The following is a 27,173-nucleotide window of genomic DNA, read 5'->3' as shown; positions in this document are numbered from 1 at the left end:
CTAGGTGGATCAACTACCTGAGCCAAGACATCCTTTAATTCCCCTCGGAGGCCTCTCTGAAACAATTTGGTTCTCTTGTCTTCAGGCCACCTGGTTTCGGCCACCAACCTATTGAAGGTTGCTATGTATGTTAGCAATTCCTGATTCCCCTGCCGAGTGACAAGAGTTTGTTTTCTACAGCTTGTTCATGGGTGTGTCGGGCAAAGAGCTTTTCCATGTCCCTTTGGAAACACCCAAAGTCACGTAGTAACGCATCATCATAGCTCACAAGCGGCACTGACCAGTCTGCTGCACTACCACTTAGATATGATAAAATAAATGCTACTCATGCCAGATCGTTAGGGAATGCAGCCGGTCTGCAGAGGAAATGAAGACGACATTGATTCATGAATGCTGCATATTTTCTTTGATCTCCTGAAAACCTTTCTGGCGGTGCTAAGGGTATTGTTCCGGGTAAATTTATTTGCACTGGAGCGGTAGGCGACGTGGTTGCCTGTGCCGGCGAAGTTGTTCCAGGTAATGAAGCTTGCCTGGCCTGTGATTGCACTAGTTGCCTGCTGAGTTCTTCAGTGCAATCCTTGGTGATGACAAGATCCCTTCGTAGGGTATTAGTCTCTTGCCTAGCTGAATGCACTTTGGCACGTAATTGTCCTAACAACTGGGCAAGTGGGTCCATTTCTGAAGTCTCCATGGCACCCAGGTGGATTTTGTTGTGAGTCTTCACGTTCTGTTACGCTCACCTGATATCCTGGTGTTCTTTTGTATCCTCTGCAGGTCCGCGATTCCAGGAACGCCCGGTGCTGGTCTCTGAACACAGTGAGCATTACGCTGCTGGCTGCAGAATAACGTGAAGCACGTTCTTTAGCTTGGGTGTGGTTTATATAGCCTACCCTGTAAAGTACTCCAGGTAAAGTAGTCTAGGCTACCACACCCTAAAACATTGCACCACACAGTCTGCTTCTTAGGGACTAGACTGTGTGGGTGTCTCCATGTTGGCTGCAGGCCTCCACACAAAAAGTAGTCCCGTCAAGTCCCATTCTAAATATGAGCCTGGTGCCAAAGGCACCAGGACTGACTCCAGGAGAGTCCTGGGTGAAAATGCAAGGCCCTTGGGGCCCCAAATGAACCCTGAGCCCTAACCCTACCTGGCATGTGACCATGCCAGTGGGTTTCTGGGTCATGGGTCGTGACATCGGGTCCTTCCTGCAAGACTGGGCCTCCCTCCATCAGGTTCACTATGGCCTTCTTTAACAAAGTTCACATGTTTTCAACACAGTTCATTTTTTACTCAATTTCATCAGAAAATGTTGGTTCCCTTCTCCTAGATTTATTTTGGATTCCCTCTGTTGGGTTCACACTTGCCTTATTTCACAGTTCACAATCTTATTGGAAAGTTGTTTCCCTCCCCCTAGATTTCTTTTGGCCATGGGTCAGAGACTTTCGATTGTACAAGGGATTTGATGTGACCCTTGTAGGACCACTCTGACAACTTACACCACCCTTTCCTAGGGCTTTCTGTTTCTTGCTGTTTAAAAAAGAACAGGTCTTGGTCAGAGTCTTTCAAATGAGCGCCCACGTGGCTCCGGACCCTTCTGCACCTGGACTTCAGCTGGGCTTTCTTTAAAGTTCAAACATGCACACAAGTTCTTTTGCTTTCAACTGGCTTGCGTAAAAAAATGTTGCTACTTGCAAACTTAGGCTCAACACAGTTCAGTCTGCTTTCAGCTTCCTCCAATTCACTGGCTGTGCTGAACCTGTTGGCTTCTCTGTTTTCTGGAGTCAAGCATTGTACCACAGTAGCCAGCTTGCCCCCCCACCTGTGTTATCAATGCGGGAGGCCCCCCATGTACCATTGACATCTGCTGCTGCACACACCAACTGTAACTCCTGGTCTTATTTGTATTTTTTGTATTTTATTTATTTATATAGCGCGCCAGGCCCAGGGGCTACCGGTCGCATCACTTAGTTACAGCAAGATAAATACAAACAGGCAGTACTTACAGAATGACAGATATATTACAAAATATGCAAGCAAAAATAATAATAATAATAATAAGAGGACAAGCAGGTATATACAAGGTAAGGCTGAGTACAAGTTAAGCAGTGAGTCCAGTGTTAGATGTCTTTGGAGGACAACCAAGTTTTGGTAAGGTGTTTGAATCTCAGGAAGGAGGGTTCTGCTCTGAGCTCATTGGGGAGTGAGTTCCATAGTTTAGCTGCCATGATGGGGAAGCTGGTTCCACCTGATCTTTGGAGATTAAAACGAGGGATGACAAGGCAGTTGGCTTGGGCCATTCTGCGGGGTCTAGTGGAACTGTTGAGGGCAAATCTGTTGGCCAGGTAGCAAGGGGCTTGGTTGCGGATGCATTTATGGGTAAGAGTCAGGGATTTCAAAGAAATTTGGTGTGGGATTGAAAGCCAGTGGAGGTTGCGTCTAGTGTCAGCTATATGTTGGCGCCTGGGTATGTTAAGGGCCGCTCTGATCGCATTGTTTTGGACAATTTATAGCTTGTTTAGGTTGCAACGATTAGTGCCTAGGTACAGGGCGTTACAGTAATCAACCTTAGATAGTTCAAGTGTCCTAGCCAGGGTCACGCAGTTGGCTGTAGAGAGAAAAGGGCGGCAAGCTGTAATAAGCTTGCAGGTATAGGCCGCTGCGGACAAGACTGAATTGGTTTGTCTAGACAGGGATAAGGTCGAGTCCATGTAGATCCCAAGGGTTTTTATAATTTATAATTTCCCTTTCAGAGGATTTGTGGGTCTGAGTTGAAAAGGGCAAAGGTAACTCTGCCTTTGTCGTCCTTCCAGGTCTCACCTCCTTTCTCCCCCATTTAAACTGCTGGTTTGGTGTGGCTGTCTCATCATGGCCTTGCTCAAAATTTGCTTTCGTGATCTGCCTTGTATCCCTGTGAGGAAGGTAAAGGGCCAACAGGTGTGCATGGTTATTGTTATGAAGAGGCTGGCGCAGTCAGGTAAGACATGTAACAGTATTTATTTAGGTTACATATAAGGGAAGAAGACCCCCAACGATCAAAGGCTCCTCTCCTTCAGCACTTTCCTCCAACTGACCCACTTAGAACATTATCTGTAAGATGCAACCAGAACATTCCATGACATCACACAGGGTTAAGACATCATCATATAGGGAGAGCAGGGAAGCACTGAAAGTCTTCCCTTAAGACATCACAACACATCTCCCCTTTTTTTTTTAACTTATCCCATGAGCTTAAACCTTTAATTCAAATTGAAAATCACACGCACCCATTCCCAAACAAACGAAACACACAAACTAACAACAACACAGCAGCAAACAGTCCCATGGCGTTCCACTCAACTATACATGGGCTCGCCTCACAGTGGCAATTCTATCCTTATTCCACACTTGCCCTCCCGTCACACGTACAGCCCCTTTCATGACTGCCAAGACCCTGACAGGATCCGAGTACAGAGATTCTCCTTTCCTCTTGACAACTCCCTTCCTTATCCTGACCCAATCTCCACACTCCACGCGCAATTTTTTCTTCCCTCTCTTGCGATTTTCGCGCATGACCCATTCGTATTTCTTCTTCACCAGTGACTTTCTTACTTCATCAACGACCAGATCCGTTTCTCTACTCCTACCCAGCCATGGCGGACATGCCACGGAATAAGGCTTCCTGCCCCTCATAAGCTCGAACGGGCACAGACCTGTTGTCGCATGAGGTGCCATCCTCAAAGCCCATATTCTACTCTGTATCATGGCTATCTTATCCTGACCACACTCCTCACCCATCCGAATACTCTCCATCACACACCTATTCATTCTCTCAACTACCCCGTTGGATTCGGGATGGTACAATGAAGTTCTCTTGTGGTCAACTCCACACTTCCTTAGATAACTGGTAAAGTTACCACTTATGAACTGGGGACCATTGTCTGTCAATATACTTTCCGGTAGGCCTTCATTGGCAAAAATCTCCTGCAATGTCTTTATCATACTCTCTCCAGTGATATTTCTCACAATTTTAAAATGCACCCATCTAGAAAACAGGTCTACGACCAGAACAATAAATTTTCCTCGACCGTAACCTAACTCCACCGGACCTAGAATATCCATAGCTATCTCACTCCATATCCTTGACGGGAGGCCCACATCCACCAATGGTTGCTTCTTGGCCACAACTCCCTTTCCACTCTTGATGCAAAATTGACAATTAGCTAAGTAATTTTCAATCTCTCTATCAAAACCAGGCCACCAATATTCCTGTCTCAACACCCCTTTGGTTTTTGTAACACCTATGTGACCACAATGCGCTAACTCTATCACCTTTTTCCTCAACCCTATCGGGACTACCGCTCTTCCCCACCTGAATAAAATCCCATCCATGACCGACAACTCATTCTTCACTTCCCAAAACGGCTTCACCCCCTCTGCCATGTTCGCTTTAATCGGCCATGCCGTAGACACCACATAAGGAATTACCTTGCTCATGGTCTCATCCTTCCTCACCTCATCCAGCCACTCCTGTTTGGACACAATACCGTCGGTATTGATAAATACTAAATCCATTTCTTCACAGTCCACAACACCAGAATCTGCAACTCTCACCCTCGACAAATTATCCGCGAATATGTTATCCTTTCCTGGAATGACCTCCATTCTAAAACAATGTGTCTGCATCCTGGTGACCCAACCTGCCACTCTGCGGGAAACTTTATCTAGGCCCTTGCTTTCGAATATGGCCTTTAGAGGTTTGTGATCTGTGCGGATTACAAATTCTACTCCCCACACAAAATTCCTGAATCGTTCTACAGCCCAGAAGCACGCCAATGCCTCCTTTTCAATAACCGAATATCTCATCTCTGCTCCCTTGAGACCTCTCGATGCATGTGCTATCACCTCTTCAGACCCATCATCCTGCTTCTGAGATAATACCGCCCCGAGTCCATACTCACTGGCATCTACTATTATGATAGACAGTCTTCTTGTGTCAAAACATCCTAAAGGACGAGCTAAGTCTATATCTTCCTTTATTCTTTTAAATTCCAAGTCACATTGACTATTCCATTCAAAATCAACACCTTTCCTCAGAACTTTTCTCATCTCTTGCACTTTGTCAGCGTAATTTACCACAAATTTTTGATAAAATTCTGTCATTCCGAGAAAAGACCTCAATTCACTCTTATTACAAGGTCTCTCCACTCTCCTTATGGCATCTACCATCTCCTCTTTGGGTCTAATCCCGTCCCCCGATACTTCATGTCCCAAATAGTCCACATTTGTCACGGCAAACTTGCACTTCCCTTCTCTCAGCGTGATACCCCTATCCTTAAATATTTTTAACACTTGGTACAGACTCCCATCATGCTCCTCCAAAGTCGCTCCACTCACCAATACATCATCTTGAAAACAGAATACCCCCTTTACTCTTCTCAGAAGGCGATCCATTATTTTCTGAAATACAGAGGAGGCAGATGCCAACCCAAAGGGCATCCTCCTAAACTGGAACACTCCCTCATGCGTCACAAACGCTGTGACTTTTCTGCATGTCTCCTCTAACTCCACCTGATGATAGGCCGACGTCATATCTAATTTGGAGAAATACTTCCCCCCACCGACCATGGTCAGCAACTCACCCATGTTGGGTAGCAGGTGCCTGTCCACCAACACGCACTTATTCAACTCACGCATATCCACATACAATCTTATGTCCCCTGAGCTTTTCTTCACTACTACGACTGGGGAAACCCACTCAACACCCCCAGCTCTCTCAATCACTCCTGTCTTTAATAATTTTTGCAATTCTTGTTTAACACTATCCCGCAAAGCAAAGGGCACCGGTCTGAGTTTGGCTACGGTGGGCACACTCCCGCTTTTTAGCAATATTTGATGCTGAAAACCCTTTATCCTTCCCAAGGTTTCATCAAATACTTTACCAAACTCCCTCGCGTATTTGCAGGACATCGTGGATGCCTCTGACACTTGCAAAACTTGCTCGGGGTGGTTGGGATCTAGTCTGATTCCTAAATTCTTCTGCTCTCTCCATCCCAATAAGGATTGTCCCTTTTTTGTTACATAGACTTTCCCATCACAACTGCGACCTTTAAATTCAAATCTACTCCACACATATCCTAGTAACTCAATCTTATCTTGGTTGTAGCCTCCCGGATTTATGTCTGGTTCAGACAACGCTGATACCTTCCCCTTCAACTTATCTTCAAAAACACTCCTGGATACTAACGTAACTTTTGATCCTGAATCTGCCATCATTGACACCTCACACCCATTCACTGCCACCACGGCATAGGGCCGCTCACAATCATCCGTGTTTCCACCACTGGCTACAACATTAACTGTGTTCACAATAACATTTGTCAATGCCAACGCAGTGTCTTCTTCTGACGATTCCCCATCATCCTCATCCTCCACAAACAGGATCTTCCTTTGCCCCGTCTGGCCAAATTGATAGTTCTTGCAACACGTGGAGATATGTCCTCTCCTCTTGCATTTATTGCATACCGCCCTTCGCCCTGGGCACACTACAGAGGATGCAAAATGCGTCGCACTGGCACATCGATAACACAATCTCTCGCCCCTTTTTTCTTCTCTCTTTTCGCTTCTCTGAGCCGACACTTGGTTTCTCTTCTCTTCTGCGTTGTTCCTCTCCTTCTGCTTGTTTCTTCCTTTCTTTTTGTTCTTTCCTTCACCCACACTCAGCACCTCCTGCCTGTTTTCCTTTGACTCACTTCCTTCAGTCTTGGAGAGCTTGGCAACACATGCCAGTGAGTGCTCCACCCGCTTGGCCAAGTCCAACACCTCATCCAGATTTGGCTCGTCCTTCAGCCACAGTTCCTCACGTATTTTGTTCGAGTGGCAATGCGTCATGAATTGATCGCGGATATGCTCATCGAAACTTTCTTGAAATTTGCACGTCAGTGCAAGGTGATGGAGAGCGGTGACATAGTCTTTGACAGATTCCCCGTGAGCCTGAATCCGCATGCGGAAGTTATACCGCTCCAAGATTGTACTTCTTTTGGGGTTGAAATGCTTATCTAATTTGAGCAGTGCCGATTCAAATTCATTCAAGTCATCTCCGCTTCCATCACCTACCAACTGAGGAAGTGTCTCGAAAATCCTCTGTCCCTCATAACCTAGGAAGTGTAATAACAATGCCACTTTTCTTTCACTAGAATAAGCTGTTCCGCCAGCTGCCCTCATATAGTGCATAAAACCTTTTCGCCACTGGGGCCAAGCAATCTTCGCCGCACCTGGAGTGGCCATGAAAATGGGCGGGCCCGATATGCCAGGTAACGCCGCCATGCTTCCGTACGAAAATGTACTCCTCCTAGCTCGATCCTTACAAGAATTGTTGCACCAGTTCAACAAGGCGCGTATCCGCCGTGACAGTTCACCTTTGGAACTCTATGCAGTAAGAGATCCCTTTTTTTCTTCTTGACATCCGCTAGGGACATACGGTAGCAAAGTCTGGCATCTTCCCTACGCTGGCGAGTGTGAGTGTGAGCCGGGATCAGCAGGAGCACTAAACGGAGTTGAAGGCACTTACTTGCACAAACGTTGCAGGGACACGGTGGTCACTCGACGCTTCGAAAGCGGAGCGACCTTCCCTGAGGCCGTTATCACTCGACAGCTGCTCGGCGCGCTGCTAGGAAGCGGTGCCGTCCTCCTTGAACTTCTCCCTCGGCAGCTTCGGTCGTTCCTTCAGGGATGCCGGAATGGGACCTCAGCATCCGTCGTTGTGTGTGGCGGGCCGCTCAACGCAAAGAGGAGGCGGAGCAGCCCACTGCCAGTCGATTACTTCTCTGGCGGCGCCGACACTTCTCCCCGCAGTGGCTTCTATCTCACGGAGCACTTCCAAACTCCGTCCTCCAGGCTGCTCAGAGGAAGCTCGGGCGGATCAGACGTCGGGGTGGTGCGATCGCCTGCTGCGGGCCGCGACTCGACGTTGGCAGATGCTGGGGGTCTCCTTTGACCTGTCTGCGGGACCTCACTTATCCCATCCTCGTCGCCATTGTTATGAAGAGGCTGGCGCAGTCAGGTAAGACATGTAACAGTATTTATTTAGGTTACATATAAGGGAAGAAGACCCCCAACGATCAGAGGCTCCTCTCCTTCAGCACTTTCCTCCAACTGACCCACTTAGAACATTATCTGTAAGATGCAACCAGAACATTCCATGACATCACACAGGGTTAAGACATCATCATATAGGGAGAGCAGGGAAGCACTGAAAGTCTTCCCTTAAGACATCACAACAGTTATTGTCAATTGCCTGACACTGCCATACCCGTGTGTTGGGACATGTCAGGTAAATGGCTCTTCCACCCCCAAAGACCCCTCGCCCAGGTAATCCTCCCTCACTGGTCCACCCCCAGGAACTGGATCCAATAACTAGCGGGTGAGACACCTTCAGGTTTCTCACAATATGGTTCAGATGGCTCCCCTTGGTCAGGTCGGGAGTTATATTAGTCTGAGACATTAACTGCTTGTATGGGCCAGTGAATGACACAAAGCTTCAGCAGGTCGAATCGAGGTCTGTCGGTTTGATGTTGTGACCTTGTACATCTGATGCAGGTTCAAAAAGAAAGTGATTTGAGTCGGTCCACAGCAGCAACTAAGTTGTTTCAGCCAAACAGGTGACATCATCTACTTGCCATGATGTGACTGCAAGGCAGTTCGGTTGATGGAGTGCAGTGATTTTTCAAAAGTTTAATGAAGTGCCAAAAGCACCACCTCAAACTCTGGTTCAAGAGCAGTGAACACGGGTCAAATAATGTTCAACTGGTTAAACTTGGTGGATCAGGGATCCTGGTTGATATGGCCCTCAAGATGTTATGAGACCCACTGTAACTGTCCTAGAACAGGGTGAGTCCTTTTAGGTTCTGTTTTGCCAACCTAGGGAGGGTAGGTTCAGCGTGGCAGGTCTTGGTCCTCAGCAAGAGTCACCCCCAATGTGCACTGGGAGTAGGTATGTGGCAGCGCTTGCCTCTGCCTTGAAATCAACCTTCACCTTAATGACTGGGGGCTTTGGAAATTATCAACTCTGTCAAAAGAGTTCCATATTCTTGCCTATGCCCTGGATAGTCGAAAATTGAATTCAAGAAGGAATAGGGGACCGGCCCTTATATTGGCAAAGGGCCACAGGTGAATGGAATGAAGCAAGCTTGCTTTAAGGTTTCCAATCTTCTTCTTGTGACAACTGAGCTGTGCCTGCTTGCATTATACCGAAAGTGTGTTGTGCTAAAGGAAGTGAAGGAAACAGGAAGTAATGCAAGGTACAGACAGAAATACGATGGTGGAATCCTTCCCCAGTTGTGCTGTGTTCCCTCTGGATGCACCTACTTTGCCCCCTTCCTAGATCCACAGCATCAATGTCTTTTGGTATGCAATTCGCTGGTGTGAGGCTAGTCTTTTTCTGTATGGTGTGTACTTTGAATCATATTTGCCATGCCTGATCCAGCTGATTGGCTGTCTTGCTGGTGAAAGCTGATTAAAAGAAGGTAGCCACCAATGGCTCTAGTCCTGCTGGGTGCACCAAAGACAGCCACTATGGCGTGAATAAACACAGCCTTTTCATGGCTGGCCTGTCTCACAGTGTTGTAGTGTTGACACACTTGTAATACAGATTAAGGTGTGGCTTTAAAAATTACATGAATATCAGCCACCACACCCCAAACTCAGGTGTGGCTTATGTTTAAAAAATTCAAACTGTCACTGGGATGGTGATTTCTTATAATTATGAATATTTTAAAAGCAGCAATTGCGATGAAGTGGCTTGGCTGTCACTACAGCACTCAAGAGGACATATGTGACCTCTAAACCTGCTGTCTGCCACTGGAGAGCATGTGCAGCAGATCAAGATACTGATGCAGCAGTTTGCATGTGTATACTATGCTTTTGACATGGAGTTTGCTGAAAGTGAGTTCTGGTTAACTGGCCACCCTTTCTGAGCTATTATTATCTGCATCATTATCTATATTTTTTTTTTTTATTGAAACTTCAGTCAAGCAATCACAACTTAAAGTCGATCAAGCATAACTTTTGTTACAAAGAAACTTCACCTCTAGGCATCTAAGCGTCTTGACAAGTACGTTCATCCTGCATACCGCATAACATCTACATTTTACTTAGTGTTAGAAAATCGATGATTACAGTGAAAGCAAGTCACACAAGGAAAAATAAACAAAAAAAGAGAAAAAAATGAGATCAGACTAAATAAGGTCTAAGCTAACATCATTATGAGATTTAGCTTTGCTGTCAATAATGGTTGCTTATGTCTCCTTTGGCGAAAGAAATGAATCGAAATAATTTACCACTGCACATGTTAAGTTTATGTCGTGCCTGGCAATTACACGACCCCACCAGGATGCCATGTCATCGTCTAGTGGTGCATATTTCCCAAGATGGCATGAGCGCTGAGTGTTCAGCCCTGAACATGCCATCACCAAATGTTGTGAGGATTCAATGTCATTCATGCAAAATTGACAAGTATTGTCTGGTGTATCTTTGTTCATCCGTAGCCACAGCATTTCTTTGGTTTGTATGGCGTTTAAACAAAACCTCAAACATTTTTCTCGATAGTGGGGTGCAGGTCATTTTAATAAGTATCTGCAAGGTTTGTTCAGTCTGTGAAAGCTGGTTTCGGATTTCAACGTAGATTTCAGTTTGACTCGTTTTCAACTCGTTTTTCTGAGTTACAAATCCAAGACCAGACTTCAAATTTCTTTTTTGCCAGCTGCGGAAGTTTGATTAGGTCATCAATTGATATATCAGCATTTGTTAGATGGTTGGACAGGGCTGATTTCCATTTGGCCAACAACTGATTATTAGAGACGTCAACGTTTGTGGTAAAGATTTCATATTTCTAAAAGTGAAAATGTGTCGCATGGCGAAGGGTTGTTCCTTAGACAATTCCACACCGTTTCACCAATCTGCACCAAATTTTGCTTAGTTGCCTGTTAGGACCCACCAGACAATACTAGCTACATGACATGTGGACACCCCACCCCGTTCCCCGTATTTCAGCAAATGTAACATTTTGATTGAGGGTTTGAGGCTTGGCGAAGCATGTGTCCCTTATACAATTCCACAGTTTCAACAATCTGCACAAAATTTTAAATAGTTACCGGTTAGGACCCTACAGACATTACTGGCTTCATGACTTTTGGAGACTCTGACCCTTTCCCCGGATTTCAACAAAAGTCAAAATGTGTTTGTCGGTTTGTGGCTTGGCAAAGCACTGTTTCTTATACAATTCCACACTGTTTCACCAATCTGCACCAAATTTAGCACAGTAACCTTTTAGGACCCTCCAGGCACAACTGGCTATAAGACATTTGGACACCCCGCCCCTTTCCCTTGATTTTAGCACCATCACACATGAGACCTTTTCCGTGATATCGGCGAAACATCAATGTAGTCACAGAAGGACCGGTCTCAACAACAAGAATACAATTCAAAAAGTGTGCTCCAAAGGACCTAGGATGCAGGGTTTCCCTAGATAGTTGGACTGCAATGCACCGCAACAAACTGCACCATACCAGGGTGAGGAGACAGGTGGGGAGAGAGCACAGAAGGTCCCAGTATGCAGCAGCATACCAACTCTCGCCTCACCCCAATTTCTGATGCGGAGTATGTCAGCCAGCCACACACGCCCATTCTCAATGCAGTTTACCTCAAAATGCAAAGCACATTAACCAATAAGTGAACCGGAACAGCAACCTATAGAATCATTGATTTTCAACAATTGATGAGAGTGTTGTCATGTCTGTCTACAGAACCAGTAAGGTAGAATGGGTGCGTTGTGCTAGTATCTATATAAATAAAAATGTAAATGTTCGTTTGTTCAAAATCTTAAATCTCCGAAAGTTCTTCACCGATTGCTTTGAAATTTTGACACAACGTTGCATTCGGATAGGGATGTGTTTTTATATACCTACTATACATAGATGTCACACCTGTGACATGTAACACATTATTTTTCTCAAAAACAGTGCCATCTGTTGGACGTAAAAGCAACACACGCTATACTAAATATTTTACTGAAAAACAGAGCCATCTGTTGGATGTAAAAGCAACACACGCTATACTAAATATTTTACGATTCCATTTCAATGTTTCCAATTTAGAATGGCTCAAATACGTGCAGAGGAAGCAGCAGAGCAACGTGCAGCCAGACTTCAGGATGCACGGTTGTGAGCATGGCGATCTCGTTCTGCAGCTTCAGATCTGCTTTGTTCTCAACAGAATGAACACAACAGGCTGAGATTGGCTGAAAGACGTCAACAAGAAACAGCACATCAGCGTCAAACACGACTCTGTTATCAGCAATCACGCGATTACAATCGCCTTGCATTCCAGTACAACCCAGCTGATGATTATAGTTTGAGCCAGCATGGTCTCATCTTCACCATGACTTAAGTGAGTCCTTATTGCAAGGCTCTCAAATTTAATGGAGAAACTAAAGGAATGTGTTGCACCGCCAGGAAATTAAACTGCCTCAACTTGGAGAGCCACCAGAGCCATTTCAAACTACTCGCAAGCATTGTGAAATGAAACATATTAGAAATGTGCGCTTTCTCTTTTCTTTCTTTTCCATTTAACCAAAGTGAGCCACAGCAACGCTTGGCCGGGGACAGCTAGTTATTAATACAAATAAAAAAGCCAACGCTTCTACACCCTTACAATCCTTCACACGCACCCAGCCAAAATGTTTGAGACTTTGAGCGTGGAACGGAATGCTGTGTTGGATGTCCATGCCCCCACTTTGTAGAGATAAGGCCTGGGACAATAACTTAGGATTTGTTCCCTGCATGTACATAAGCCACCGAAGAGTTTTGTGATCAATTTGGACAGTAAAGTAAGACCCAAAGATATAGGGTTTCAGCTTGTGCACACCCAAAACTACCACACATGCATTGTTTTCAATTGTGACCCAGCTGCATTCTTGCTTAGTTAACCTACTACTCAGGTATGCACTCGATTGTTATACCCCCTCAGAGATGTGCTACTACTGCAACAATTCCAAATTCACTGGCATCTGTCAGAATGAGGAACCACTGGGGCCTTGCACAAAACACCCTTCACGCTCTATAAGGATGTCAGTCAGGCAGGAGTCCATGTGTTTTTTTCAAAAGCTTTCTTGACATGGCATCATAAAGAAGGAGGGCAAGTATTCCACCCTGCTTAATAAAATGCCTTTAGTAACCTGTGAGGTCCAGGAATGTTCTGACTTGAGTCTGGTAGCAGGGATGTCACAATCCATTACTGCCTGGACTTTGTCCCTGAGAGGCTGTCTCTTACCTCCAGCATCTTGGTGTCCTATGCATCATGGCTGTTCCCTACCCTATCTGGCATTTGGTGGACATGATAATTAAGCCAGCCTTCAACATGGCTTAAAGCATGTGCTTCACATGGTATAGATGGTCTTCCCAGGTATTACTGAATACAACAGGGTCATCTAAGTAGGCAATGCTGAAGTCCTCTAGTGCTGGCAGCAACATGGCTTCTACACCTTTTCCAGATGGCAATCCTTCATAGCAGGTGCGAATGGTAATTTTGCACCTGTGCCCCAGCTTCAGCATATACATCCTCTAAAACAATGTGGTGTGTAAGACGCATCTGCAAAATTGCTGTGTATTTATGTACCACATCTACTTAAAAGACTGCCTTTGTGTTACTAGTTCACTGCCAACCTATTAGGCTAAGTTATAATTTCCAGCATTCTTGTTGACTTGCTTATTTCACAGAGGACCCCAACCACTAATATATACCTGTATGTGGCGGTCTCTATGCCATAAAGGCAGCTTCTTACAAGGTGTGTACTAAAGGCACAGAAATTAGGTCCGTCTTTTTTCAACCCTTCAAAGAAGAAATCACCAAAGCCACCATTGCAAACAATATGTAAATCAATGCTATGTTATGTTATGACTACTTATAAAGCACAACAATGGCGTTAAGCAAAGGGCCACGAACAAGGAAGAAGGGCCCGACAACCGGTAAAAAAAAAAAAAGAAAAACAGCCGCAGGACCAGAATCTGGTGGCTGTCCATCGCTCTGAATCCCTATGAATTCCACCTAGTTTTAGCATGAAAATTCAATCCAGGCAGAGGTTCATCTGTACTTTCTATCAAGAACAGGTGGGGTAGGTTGAAGGGTACGACGTCCTTTCATCACAGATTTTTCATGAGGGGTTTTACAACGATTTTTTAACGAAAAAAAACACATTGAATTTTTAGGGGGTGGTTAGTTAAATATATGTTTGTGGTGTGGGTGTTTGACAATAGCAAAAAATGTAAAGGGGAGGGGAGTTGGGGGGAGCCCCCCCAAAATAAAAATAAATTAATTAAATGAGTTTATTTTGTTACAAAATCTGTGATACACCCCCCGCCCCCCCCCCCGCGAAAAAACATCCTGCAATGAAATGACATGGAACCGCTGGAAGGTGACATAACATTCCACCCATCTGCGGTGTGGAGCAAATACATGCGTATGGCACGGATCGTGATTTAATTGTGGCGCCCAAATCTCCACAGTAAATGATGACGCACGTAAACTTTCACCCAAAGAAAACATAATGTCCCTTATCTTTAATACATTGATAATTCATTGGTGGCTAACATACTTCTTTGAACACCGGCTTACAGAGCCATGTGAAGTTATCACAACAGCTGAAGTGAAAAGCTTGAAATTATGCTTTCAGAAATTCTGTTTACGCAAAATAATGTCCATGTTGTTTACCACAAATAGGTTTAATGTTCTGAAATGGCAAACAACACAAATGGACATTGATTTCGTTCCAGAAGTCATGCAAAACATGAAATCCTATGCATATGTGCGCCGCTGGAATGGACATGGGAAGGGGTAGGACACCGCTTCAAAATACTGAAGAAGAGAACATCTTGTTCTTTGGAAAGGTTAGTTGAAAAGGCTGTGAACCTCCGTAGGCTTACATCTCCCCAGGGAACATCTTTGATTTCTCGAATGCTTTTGTGATCGCACAGCATGTCGCCAGGATGAAATTGTTCAGTTCTCCTTCCTTTAATATGGACGATATAGTTTAGGAGGGAAAAATCTGTCAGAAATGGATGACTGCATATACATGTTATTCTTTGTGCCGTTCCTATTAATATACACGGCATGTTTGGAATAACCATTATACAGCTCAAATTAGCCATTAAAAGCATAATTTCTTTTCACAGATTTGTGACTAATTTTATGCAAAATACACCCTGGGAGTGACATAAGGGCAATAAAAATGGTACAGAGAAAGCAGTAGCATTGTAATTGCTAAACATATGGCTGGCAGCCCCGGATGGGGGCAGGCACGATATTAACTGCGGGCTAAGCTAGAGTGCTCTGCAGTTTGGATAATGAGAACGACATGGTTCTCACACATGCACTTTTTCTCTCTCTTTCATTCGTTTCCATAGAATTAATTAGGATGTCGACGCTATGGGCTTCTGAAGTTAATAGGAAAAAGTTATTTTGTTCAAGTTTAATTTAAAAGCGTAGCTACCTTGTATAAACATTGTTTAGTTTCCCAAACCCAAATAAACTATCATTTAAATATATTTAAATTCAGTGAGAGTTTCGTTATTTGTACGCCATGCAATAAAAGTTTCATTGCTGCCATCCCAGTCTGTATTGATAAGAGTGCCTGGGTAGGAGAAGACCCTCACAATCAATGGTAAGGGGATGTTGAAGGGGCATGAGGGCAGGTAGACAGGCAGAGCCTGTCCCCAGTATTCCCTGGTATATTCCCATAAACTCCTATGTAATCAAGTGTATAAATGCCCATATAAATGCAGTGCTAATCACTCTATTCGTGGTGTGTAGGGCTGTGCTCGCCTGGCCAAATCAAAGTCAATGCAAACATCAACATGTGACTGGTAATACATGATGAAACAGGTATAACCACATGGGATTAATGTTGGAAGCGTCCATTACATTTTATGAGACTGGCAAGGAGGACATAGCCCAGCAGACTGTTTGAACTGCTCCCAATGCTAGCAGGGTCAAGACTGATTTTCATGAGTTTGCTTATCTCCTAAAATCACCTGGATCCAAAACAACGTGATGGAACTTTTGCAGAGGCATTCCCAGTATGAATGACTAATATATATATGTTGTATTTATGACTAAAAAAACGAATACATTAAAATCATCCCATCTATCACTTCAAGGGTGCAGCTCAGTAGAGAGAGTCATGAAGGTATGGGGTTTTGTTTTTTCATCAAGCGGAGATCTGACATAACTATTCAGGATAAAATGTTCATATTGGGGTGGTCCATGCATGATTTCCAGGTGTTCTTTCAATCTTTTTTAAGGCACAGGTGTGTTCAAATGAACAATCTTATACGATCTGTAAAGTTGTGTTTTAGTTGGTTATGATTAACTCAATGTTTTGGCTTTTCTACCAAAGATAAACCATTGCATGCATAGACGTTTCCTACTAGCTGTCCAATAGTAGGTTTACTGCCTGGCACACTCACCCTGCGAAGATCCAAAAGCCAGATGCCTTGATTCAGTCCAATGAAGAATCAAGCCAGGGAATGTGGTAAAGTCAGGTAGAGACAATCGTGAGGCCATGGTGCAAGGCCCGGAGTATTCAATGGACAAAGATGAGGTGCTGGATAGAATGTTGCAATTCACCCCAAAACCACCATAATCCCAAAACCATCTCTAATCATGCCATTTGCTTGAACACTGACTGACTGCTTGCCTAGGATGATACAGAATGACCAGGCAGCAGCATTTGTGAGTTTTGAAAATCCAGCAAGGTACTTAGGAGGGTATCAGGTAATAATTCCCCCATACATAATGTTCCCATACATAATGTCACCCGGAAATTGGCAACTTTATATATGGTGATATTATGTATGAGGACAGGTTGTGGGGATGTCGCCTGCTCCCCCTGTTAAAAGAAAAAAAATAATTTAGGGGTTTGCAGGGGTGTACCCCGCGCTGATTGTTCAATGTAATAATGTCTCTGCAAAAAGCGGCGACATTTTTGTCAGGAGACATTTTTGCTGGGACATTATTACATGGAATCCTGAGGAGATGCATGAGTAAAGGTGGGGGCTGGTGCAGAGGTCAGGGAGAGATGGGGGGGCTGATGGTAACTCTACCCCCAAATTGGCAATGCTGGAATGGTGTAGTGAAGATTAGTAGTACAGTAGGTGGAAAAAGCCTTGGTCTACCAACTACTAACTCTAGGCCATAAGAACTGGTACCCCCAGCTCTTCCTATCCAAGACCAGGTGCAGCAGCTCAGCTTCGTGACCCCTATCTGCCTACATCAACCACCTGGGCCCTCCACCAGTGTCCCTATTGACGAACTAACACCTTCTTAGGTCTAGGTGCGGATGCGCTGGTTCCCCTTGACCAGCCTGTCTTGAACTGCATGTGGTCACCTCCTGGCCCTTAACTACCTGCAGTATCAGGTGCCTGCTGTCTATGACTCCATTCTTGACCAGCCTGCCTTCAACTGCCTGCAGTCACCTTCTAGCCCTGGACTGCCTGCAGTATCAGATGCCTGCTGTCTATGACCCTACTCTGGCTCTGGTCCTCCATCTGCCATCGCTGGGCCTCGGACTTCCATTGGCGTCAACTGGTGCCTGCTGCCTGGCCCTTCCACTCCGATCCGGCGCCTCCCTCGTTGACCCCCACCTGACAGAGGCCACTCCATTCTGCTCCTGGTCTGCTGCTATCCTCTCCCCATTCCTCTACTAGTTCTGTCCTTTGATTACCGTCCCTACTTGAAACTGCTACACTGGTCTCTGTCCTCGCCATCACAAGTCTCTACAGCTACGGACCTGCCTTACTCGTCCTATCTCCGAGCCCTCTGTTATGCAATCTTCCAAATCTCCTTTTCACCACCCTTTCCTCCCTCCCCCCCTTCGCTACTACTACCTTCTCCTCTCCCTCCTACTCTCCTTTTCCCTCCTAATGCCCAGCCCTCTCCTCTATCCCCCAACACTCCTCCTGTCACACTCCTACCCTCTCTCATCGCCCTATCCATCTTTACACCCCTACAGCCCGCCACTCCAGCTTCATGAACATGGCACGCCAGATCCATCTGCAACAAAACTGCAGCAGTTCTTGACTTATTCTTTCGTCTCAATCTCCATTTCCTATGCCTAACTGAAACTTGGATCCCCCCATAACACTTCTGTCCCCGCTTCCTTAACCACCTCCTCTTCCTCCTTTTCTCATAACCCTCGCGCTCATGGCCGTGGTGGAGGCGTTGGCCTCCTCTACCACCCCAAGTACATCTCCTCTTCCTCCTCACCATCTCTCCCTTCTTTCCCTTCCTTTGAATTCCTTTACAAATCTTTCACCTCTCCCCACCCTATTTCTTTCCTGATCATCTATCGTCCCCCTGGCCCTCTTTCTTCCTTCTATGAAGACCTTGATCACCTCCTCTCGCTTATCTCTCCCTCCCCCTCTCCTCTATCAGTGCTTGGCGAGTTTAATCTCCATCTCCCTTCTCCCCCTCAATCCTCTCCCCTCTTCTCTATCCTTGACTCCTACCTACTTTCCCCTCTTCTTTCCTCCCCCACTCACTGCTCTGGCTCCACCCTTGACCTCATCTTCAATTCTTCCTACGCCTCTTCCCCAGTCTCTACTCTTCCTATCTATCTCTCTGATCATGCCTTTCTCTCTTCTCCCTTTCTCCTCTCCCACACTCCTCCGCTCCTAGCCCCTCCCCTCCAATCTACACATGGCGTGACTTTCGCAACTTCGACCCCACCCTCTTTATTGACACTTGCTCTTCTTCTCTTCCAACTCTCCAAGACTTCTCCTTATTATCTGTGAATGATGCTCTATCCTCCATATCCTCTTCTATTATCTCCTCCCTTGATCAACTTTACCCCCTTTCTCTCTTCCACCCAACCCAGAAATCCTCTCAACCTTGGCTTACTCCTCAACTCCTCATTATGCAATGCCTTCTCCGGCATCTCAAGAGACTCTGGCTCAAAAGTCCGTCGTTTTCTAACCAAACCTCTTACTTCTCTTACCACGCACTCTACGACTCTTGTCTTGCCTCAGCTAAATCTTCTTACTACTCTAACCTACTCCAATCTCAAGCCACTCACCCTCGTCGTATCTTCCAAACTCTCTCTCGACTTCTCTCTCCCCCCACTCCTGATCCCTCCTCCAATTCTACACTCTCTCTTCTGATTTCGCTGACTTCTTCTCCTCTAAGATTCTTACCCTTTGGCAGAAAATCCACACCCCCTCAGATTTCCCTTCTCCTCCCCCCTCCCTCATCCTACATGTCCATCTTCTCTCCCGTCTCCCCTTCCAAAGTCTCCACCCTCCTATCCAAAGTCCACCCCACGTCCGCCCCAACTGACCCTCACAGTTCCCTTCTCATCCCTAAGATTTACCCTCTTCTTATCCCCTACCTCACCTCCTTCTTCAATATCTGTCTCTCCTCAGCTACATTTCCCTCTGCTTTCAAGTATGCTACGATCATCCCTATTCTGAAGAAACCTTCTGCTGATCCACTTCTCACCTCTAACTTCAGACCTATCTCTCGTCTCCCATTCCTCTCCAAGCTTCTCGAGTGCCTTGCCTACTCTCAGCTCTCATCCTTTGTCATGAATTTATCTCTCTTGGCTTCCGTCCCAAACATTCCACTGAAACTGCTCTCACCTCTATCCTTAACTCCCTCCTCTCTGCTCGCCATGCCAAGCAATCCTCTATCCTTATTCTCCTTGATCTCTCTGCAGCCTTTGACACTGTTGATCATCCCATCCTCCTTCACTCTCTTTCCTCCTTTGGCTTCAAAGGCTCTGTTCTCAACTGGTTATCCTCTTACCTCTCTTCCCGCTCCTTTACTGTCTCCTGGGGTGGCCGGTCTTCTCCTACCTATCCTCTTGAATATTGCGTACCCCAAGGTTTGGTACTTGGTCCTTTCCTCTTCTCTCTTTACACCTCCCTCATTGCCCCTGTTATCTCCTCGTTTGGCATCTCACACCATTTCTATGCCGACGACACTCAACTCTTTCTCTCTTTCTCCTCCTTCTCAACTGACCTTCACCTAAAACTCTCTTCCTGCCTTACTGCCATTAAGAACTGGATGTCTTCCTGCTTTCTCTCTCTTAACACTGACAAGACCGAAGTCGTATTTTTTCCCTCCAACTCTCTTCCCTCTTCCTCTCCTCCCCCATTCATTCACTTTTCTTCCTCTAATCTCCCTATCTCTCTTCAAGCTTGTAATTTAGGTGCTCTCTCTCTCCTTCTCCGAACATATTTCCCTCACTTCTCGCACCTGTCGCTGCTACCTCTTCAATATTCGCAAAATCCATCCCTCTCTCACTTTCCATGCTACCAAACTCTTAATCTCCTCCCTCATCTTCTCCTGCCTCTTCTACTGCTCTTCTCTGCTCTTTGGACTTCCTACTTCTCATCTTGCCCCTCTTAAATCCATCTACCACTCTGCTGTTCGTACCCTCTGTCTCCTTGCCTCCTGTGACTCGATCTCTACCTCTCTCTCTTACCTTGGCTGGCTTCCATTTCACTCCCAACTTAAATTTCACTTTCTCTGCCTTGTCTTCAAATCTCTCCATGGTCTCTCTCCCCCTTATCTCTCCTCCCTTCTCTCCTTCTACTGCCCCTCCCATTCCCTTCGGTCCGCTGACCATTTCCTTCTCACTGTACCTCTGTCGGCCTGTGCGTCCTCCGTTTCTGCTCCTTCCTACTCCTAGCACCTCTGCACTGGAACTCCCTCCCTCTTGCTATCCGTTCTACCCCCACCTTCATTTCATTCTGCACTTCCCTTAAATCTCTCCTCCTCCATTCTCCTCCTTGAAACCCCTTCCCCCTTCTGCTTCCCCCCTCCTTATTCTTTCCCCTTGACTAACTCCCCCCTCTCCTGCCTCCCCTCTCTCACCCTTCCCCTTCCCTCCTCCTACTCATCTCCACCACCCCCCATCCAGTCCCACTCCCCTTTTCTCCCTATCCCCTTCAGTTAATTGCTCTTCTCACTGTTTTGTTGATTGATTCATATTGTAATTGCTTCCACCGTTATATTGTTTATGTTTTATGTATTAAGTTGTTCCGCTGTACAGCGCTTTGGTGCAAGGCGCTTTATAAATCAATAAATACAAATACAAATAGAAATTCACCATGGTCCATCACCTGCTGGCACTGGCAGCAACAGAAGCACATTCAGTTACATGTACCGATCCCTTTGGTCATTGCTCGCTGCTATGATGCAAATCAGCACCTGTCTAATCTGCCAGTCATCTTTTCAACAGCAGTCTCCTGCCAGATCAGGGAGGTGGTTCGCCAACGTGTGCAACCTCCTAGTATGCACTCACCAAACAAAAAATGGCAGGACTAAAGTACAGATATAGTGAATGATGAGTTTAGAGATTATGGAATTACAAAAGTGGGCCATTCAGGGGGTAGTAAGGATAAAGCAGGGTTCGATGAGCTGGACATAACTGTGATCATGTTGAGTTTAGGGATTTATTTCATTTTACTGAATTTTATTTCATTTTGATAGTATGCCAAATTACAGTACAACCTCTTTAAAGCAGGAGGACGGAGGGAGAGAAGTGCAGCTGGGAAGGCACAGTGGGCCTCATTACAACCCAGGCGTTAAGGGTTTAACGGCGCCGTCGGCGCCGTTAACCCTTAACGCCTGATTATCATTTTAACGCCTGCTTTTAGCAGGCATTAAAATGCAGGACGCTAACCCGCCTTGGTGCTAATTACGGCACCGTAATTTACGGTGCCGTAATTAGTGCCTTCCCCACTCCCATTATGCCCTATGGGGCAAAAATGGGAATGGGGAAGGGTAAATGGGGAATGGGGATTTACCGCCCCACTCACCTTGGAATGGGGCGGTAAATCCGCCATCCACCATGGTGTAAACAGAGTTTACACCATGGTGGTAAAGTAGGGAACTTACCGCCTGGGTTGTAATGAGGCCCAGTGGTAGAAGAGGAGACGCATTCGAAGTCACAAACCATAGACAGCAAATTAACATCAAACTAGATGAGCATTTCATGGACATGTATAAATGGATCATGTCGATTGGTGTTTCATGTACATGATGTTCTTTATTTCATTTTTTATCATCACGACTGATTTATTGTAACATTGTAATAATGTAATTTATTAAAAGTCGCATTTTTCTTTTCAACCAAATAATAAAATAAATAAATAAATAAATACGCTTTCAGAATCATCAGCATACAGTTGGAAGGTGGGGATAGTCGGGATTTGACAGAGAAATGCCGCAGTCAGCAAGAAGATAGATATCGTGCTACTAGCAATGATCACAGGCCATGTATGATCTCAAAGGCAATCCAATATCTGACAGAGGGCCACATCATTGTAATTAAAGCACTATTAGAAAAGCCAGTGCATTTTTACCCAGAGAGGTAAGGATGTTTCCCCTCATGTGCAGGACACAGCATTAAATATGTATACAGGGCTGGATACCTGATTGATGTTTAGGCAGTGCGTTATGTGACTTACAGTGGCCATCAGATGCAGAGCCGTGATCTTTTTGAGCATTTTACCAAAGAGAAGGATATGTTGTAAGGGTTGTTATGCTGCTGAGAAGTAATGTGTTGCCTAGATCAGCAATGGGACTAGCCAAATTGAACACAAAAAGGCAGTGGCCATAAGAGACCTTACATTTTCTTTGTAGGGTGAAGATGTCCTGAGGGCAGGTAGGATAGAAGTTTGCGGAGATGCATAGAACAATCCTGTCAGGGAAGGCAGGGTAGACGGAGATGATCTAAGGCTGCTCATTCTTGTGAGCTTGTCATGCCTTGTTTTGAACGGTGACGGCCAGGACATCCACCAGCATAAATGAAGTGTGAAGTTGGATTTGGAGGGGGTTGCTGAGCTAAGTGCAGATTTCAAGTATTTGAGCAGTCTTTTTAGCAGATGTGATGTTTGTTGCTTGGATGCGGTTAGGTTTGCAAATGATATTTCATTTAGTGATTTGTGTTTAGAGAGAGTGTGAAACGTAATTCTGTTTGTTTTTGAATTGTGCTTAATGTTGTATTACCAGGTCATTGTGTACTTTAATACATTTCCTAGGGTTGATGGTAGGTCCTACCCCACGCTATACATCTGTTCTATTGTTACCTCTGAAAAGTGCTCCGCCATGCATCTATACAGTTGTATACCTCTGTAAAGAGCTACGTTATGTACCTGTATTTTTGTATACCTCTGTAAAGGACTCTATTGCTTGTCGAAGATAGGTCCACACTCAATAAATACATCATATTATTCCTAATATTAATACGAATAATAAGAATTATTAGTATGGTATCAATTAATAATAATATTAATAAGTATGACAATATTATTATTATTATAATTATTATTAATATCATTAAAATAGGTGATCATTATTCAACATTCAGTGCCATCATATTATAATTATTATTAATATCATTAAAATAGGTGATCATTATTCAACATTCAGTGCCATCAAGTTCAGGCCCCACCTTTGTGAGTACCATGCAATGCATTCTTCACATAAACAAATTGTTGTGACCTTTAATTGTATGTGGTAAACAATTCAGTCAGTCAGTATCAAATTGTTTTGGATAACATCAAAGCACAAATGAACATCACAAAGTTTGCCCATAAGCTAAAATTGCATGGTATTAGCACTATCACAAGCTTTACCCAGGTGCAAACATGTATTGAAATAATAGGATTTTGAACTATGGCAGTTTTGCATAAGTGGTAATACCTGCATCTCTGTCAATCAGACTCATCACGGTGAAGGTCTCCTGGAAGAATGCACACCCTTACATTGGGAGCACAGAATCAAGAAATGTGTGTGTTCCTGGGAAACCAGAGTGGGACTCACAGCACCTCAGAGCCAATACAGTCAGGATTCCTATGTGTTTGCCAGTCACTTGGTGCCTTTTGACCTGTTCGAACCAAAAGGACACTTCAGGGCAGCCTTTGGAACTCGATCAATCTTCCATCTACTATCTTGCAGACTCAAATCAGTTTGCCACTGCATGCACCAGTTGAGCATGTCATTGCCTCAGCTAAAACTTGAAGTTCACCAGACAAAGCAAACCTGGTGGCCTTACTGAACAGTGACCATTGAACACTGCTTTGATAGCCCCAATCAAACTGCAATCCAGCAACCGACATTGTCACCATTTGCTTGACCTTCAAACCAACCTTGGTGACCCTCACAAACCGTTCTTCTTTGAACTCTACATTGCACTTATCGCATAGAACATTGCATCCAGTCACTTGCACTTTCACTGTCGAATTGGCACTACTGACCTTAAGATCCATCCTTCGTCAAGCTTCGCTTTGAACTGCAGCAAACCTCAGTTCGACCTCTGTTCAACACCACTCCTTGTCTTGTGGGATATATTTTGGGTTTATAACTAATTTTGTGGTATTCTTTTATTAAGTAGTTAAGAGTGGTCTTTTTTAGTGGTATTATCTCTAGTGGTAAATCTTTGGGGTATTTCTTTTTCTTACATTGGTGCGACTAATTTCAGAATATTGCCTAACAATTTTTTACCAGGATCACTCACTGTAACACAATATTGGACTTGATACCCTCAGAATAGATCACGTATGCCACCTGACCACAGTATTTTTCATGCACAATACTGCAGTATACCGTTGTGGCTTAATTGCAAAATCATAAGCAACAAATTGAAACACCACACATTCATTCACTTTCTAGCTAGATATTTCACAGCAGTTATTTCCCTTTGGGATATTTCTAGTCACGCAAAAATGCACCAGAACACAGTGACTTTTGTAATGTGTTGATTTATCGTAGCAGATAACCATTTACACATGGCCATTTACCTGAAAGTCAGGTTTAACAGTGTGAAGAGTTACACATTAAAGAAAAATAAAAGAACATAGCAATGCCAACAGTTCATTTTGAAATTGCATGCACGTTTAACATCGACAACACTAAACATGAAATTACCTATTTGCCTGGCGAAATCAACGACAGGCAATCCGACCCCCCTCACTTTACTTATATTTACCTAGAAGTTGGCAATATTTCTGGCTCAGCTGAATGCGGGAATCCCCTCAGGTTTGGCCACTTCAGATAAGAACTGCTATGGCACCAGGCACAGCACTGAATTCTGGCCTCCAGTCAGCCCACTGCAGTTCAACGTCCCTCTCAGCGCTTGTGGGATGTTTTTACCCATGCATCCAAGCCCTAACCCAAAACTGTGCATTACCGGCATTGAAAACATCATGACGGCCAGAACTCCCCAGAAAGTGCACAGGGAAACATGAAGAATAGGCTGCCACCCATTTTTGCCTATGTTTGTGAGCACAGGAGGGCACTGCCTAAAACCACCATTGGGCTACACACACAGTAGCCTGAAACCATTGGGAATGGCAATGCTGATTGCCAAAAGCAACCCAGAGCTGTTGGGAATTCATTTTATTAATGTCAAAAATTCGCTAAATTCATGGCTCACAAGACCACTCTAAAGATTCAACCTTCTTGTGGGGTGTTCCACATCACCACTCTACTGTAAGGATTCCCATCAAAACAATGTTAAGCAAGGATCATATACTATCAAGTAAAATCCCCTTTTTGAAATGGAATTAATTCAAGACAGATCCCAAAAATGGGTGCAGTACCAGCATTGGACACAAACCGGCGCTAGCGGTCTAAACTCTGACTGGGGACCTGTATTGCACAAGCTAAACAGCATCCTGAACTAGCTGGGACTTCAAAGGTTTGTTCCCGGAAGGCAGTCTGATTCAATTAAAACAGTTCAAAGGGCCTCTGTCCATGGGAAGCATTCACACCAGCCCTTACCAGCAACAGCCCAGATCACATGGTCATGCTAACCAAATGCAAAGTGGCCCCCTGGTCTGCTGACCTCAGTCAACACATAAGACTCTTTCCATTGAATAGGGTATGCAGATTTTAGGTGTTTACTGTCAACACGCTGCTCTGGGAGAAGCCAGACATGTGATCTCTGAAAGACCTGGATACCCAGGAAGAGTTTGATGAAGAGCGCCAGAAAGCTGGTGCCCTTCAACGGCAGAGGGACGACCTGGCAGCACAGATGCAGGCTCTTACTCAGGAAAGGGATACCTTAGGCCAGGAAGTCTGCCACTTAAAAAGGAAAATGGAAGAAAATCACCTGGCCCTCCAGGGACTGGGTGACCTCCAACAAGAGCACCATGACTTGTTAGAGCACACCATGAGGGTGGAAGATGCTCTGGCAAGAAAGGAGCAGGCCAGTAGGGATGGTACCTAGGAGGTAACCAACCTGCAGCAAAGACTGGCCCAGTATTCCAGGACCAATCAGGAGGCGCAGAGAGAAAATGAGGCTCTCTGTCAGCACAATGATAGGCTCCAGCAACAGGTAGCCATGCAGGAGAGACTGATAGAGTCTAGTAAGGCCTTAACTGAGGAACTGAAAGTGCAGGCTCTTGCATTGCAACAGAGAGCAGGGGCTGACAGAGATGAAGTTCGCTGGGAAAGGGAAACACCTGAGCATAACCTCAGGAGCCCTAGTACCAGAGGCCTTCATCTCTCCCAGTCCTTGGACTCTGCCACCCCTATGTGCCCTGGCGCACATGAGCACAGGGCCACAGGGATGGCAGATTACTATCCAGCCAAAAGTATGGGGTTCATAGGCCAGTACCTCCCAGGAATGGATGGGCGGGCATTCGGGTATGGGCACCCAAGCACAGTGCAATTTAGTGGGGAACCCCAGGAGAGTAGGCCCACTAAGGGCATCCTAAAAACCTCTGCCCAGTTAGGTCAGTGGGGGGGTACCCATCAAATCCTGGCAGCAAGGAGGGATCTGAAGACTCCTCTGAGCGGCCCAGGACACAGGATACCAGGTCCCCACATTCTGCCAGCCATTCCCAGGCTCGCAGAATCCGGGAAAACCTGGAAGATCAGACGGGCACCTCTGGGAGCAGTGCCTCTGAGTCAGAGGATGAGTGGACCTGGGTTCCCCGAACCCAAAAGGCCAATAAGGCAAAAAGGGCCTTTCATAAGGAACCCTTAAAGCAGATCAAGGCAATAAGGAGTGTCATCACCCCTTATCACAAGAACGCCAGGTATTCTGTTTGGGAACACTTGGAGCTTTATGAGAAAATGATGGAGACTTTCCATTTGAAGGACAGCAGTAGCTGCATCCAGTACGTCAAATGGACAT

Source organism: Ambystoma mexicanum, chromosome 6q (assembly GCF_040938575.1).
Source record: "Ambystoma mexicanum isolate Mex_15411 chromosome 6q, UKY_AmexF1_1, whole genome shotgun sequence".
Lineage (NCBI taxonomy): Eukaryota > Metazoa > Chordata > Amphibia > Caudata > Ambystomatidae > Ambystoma > Ambystoma mexicanum.
This window is presented reverse-complemented; position numbering follows the sequence as displayed.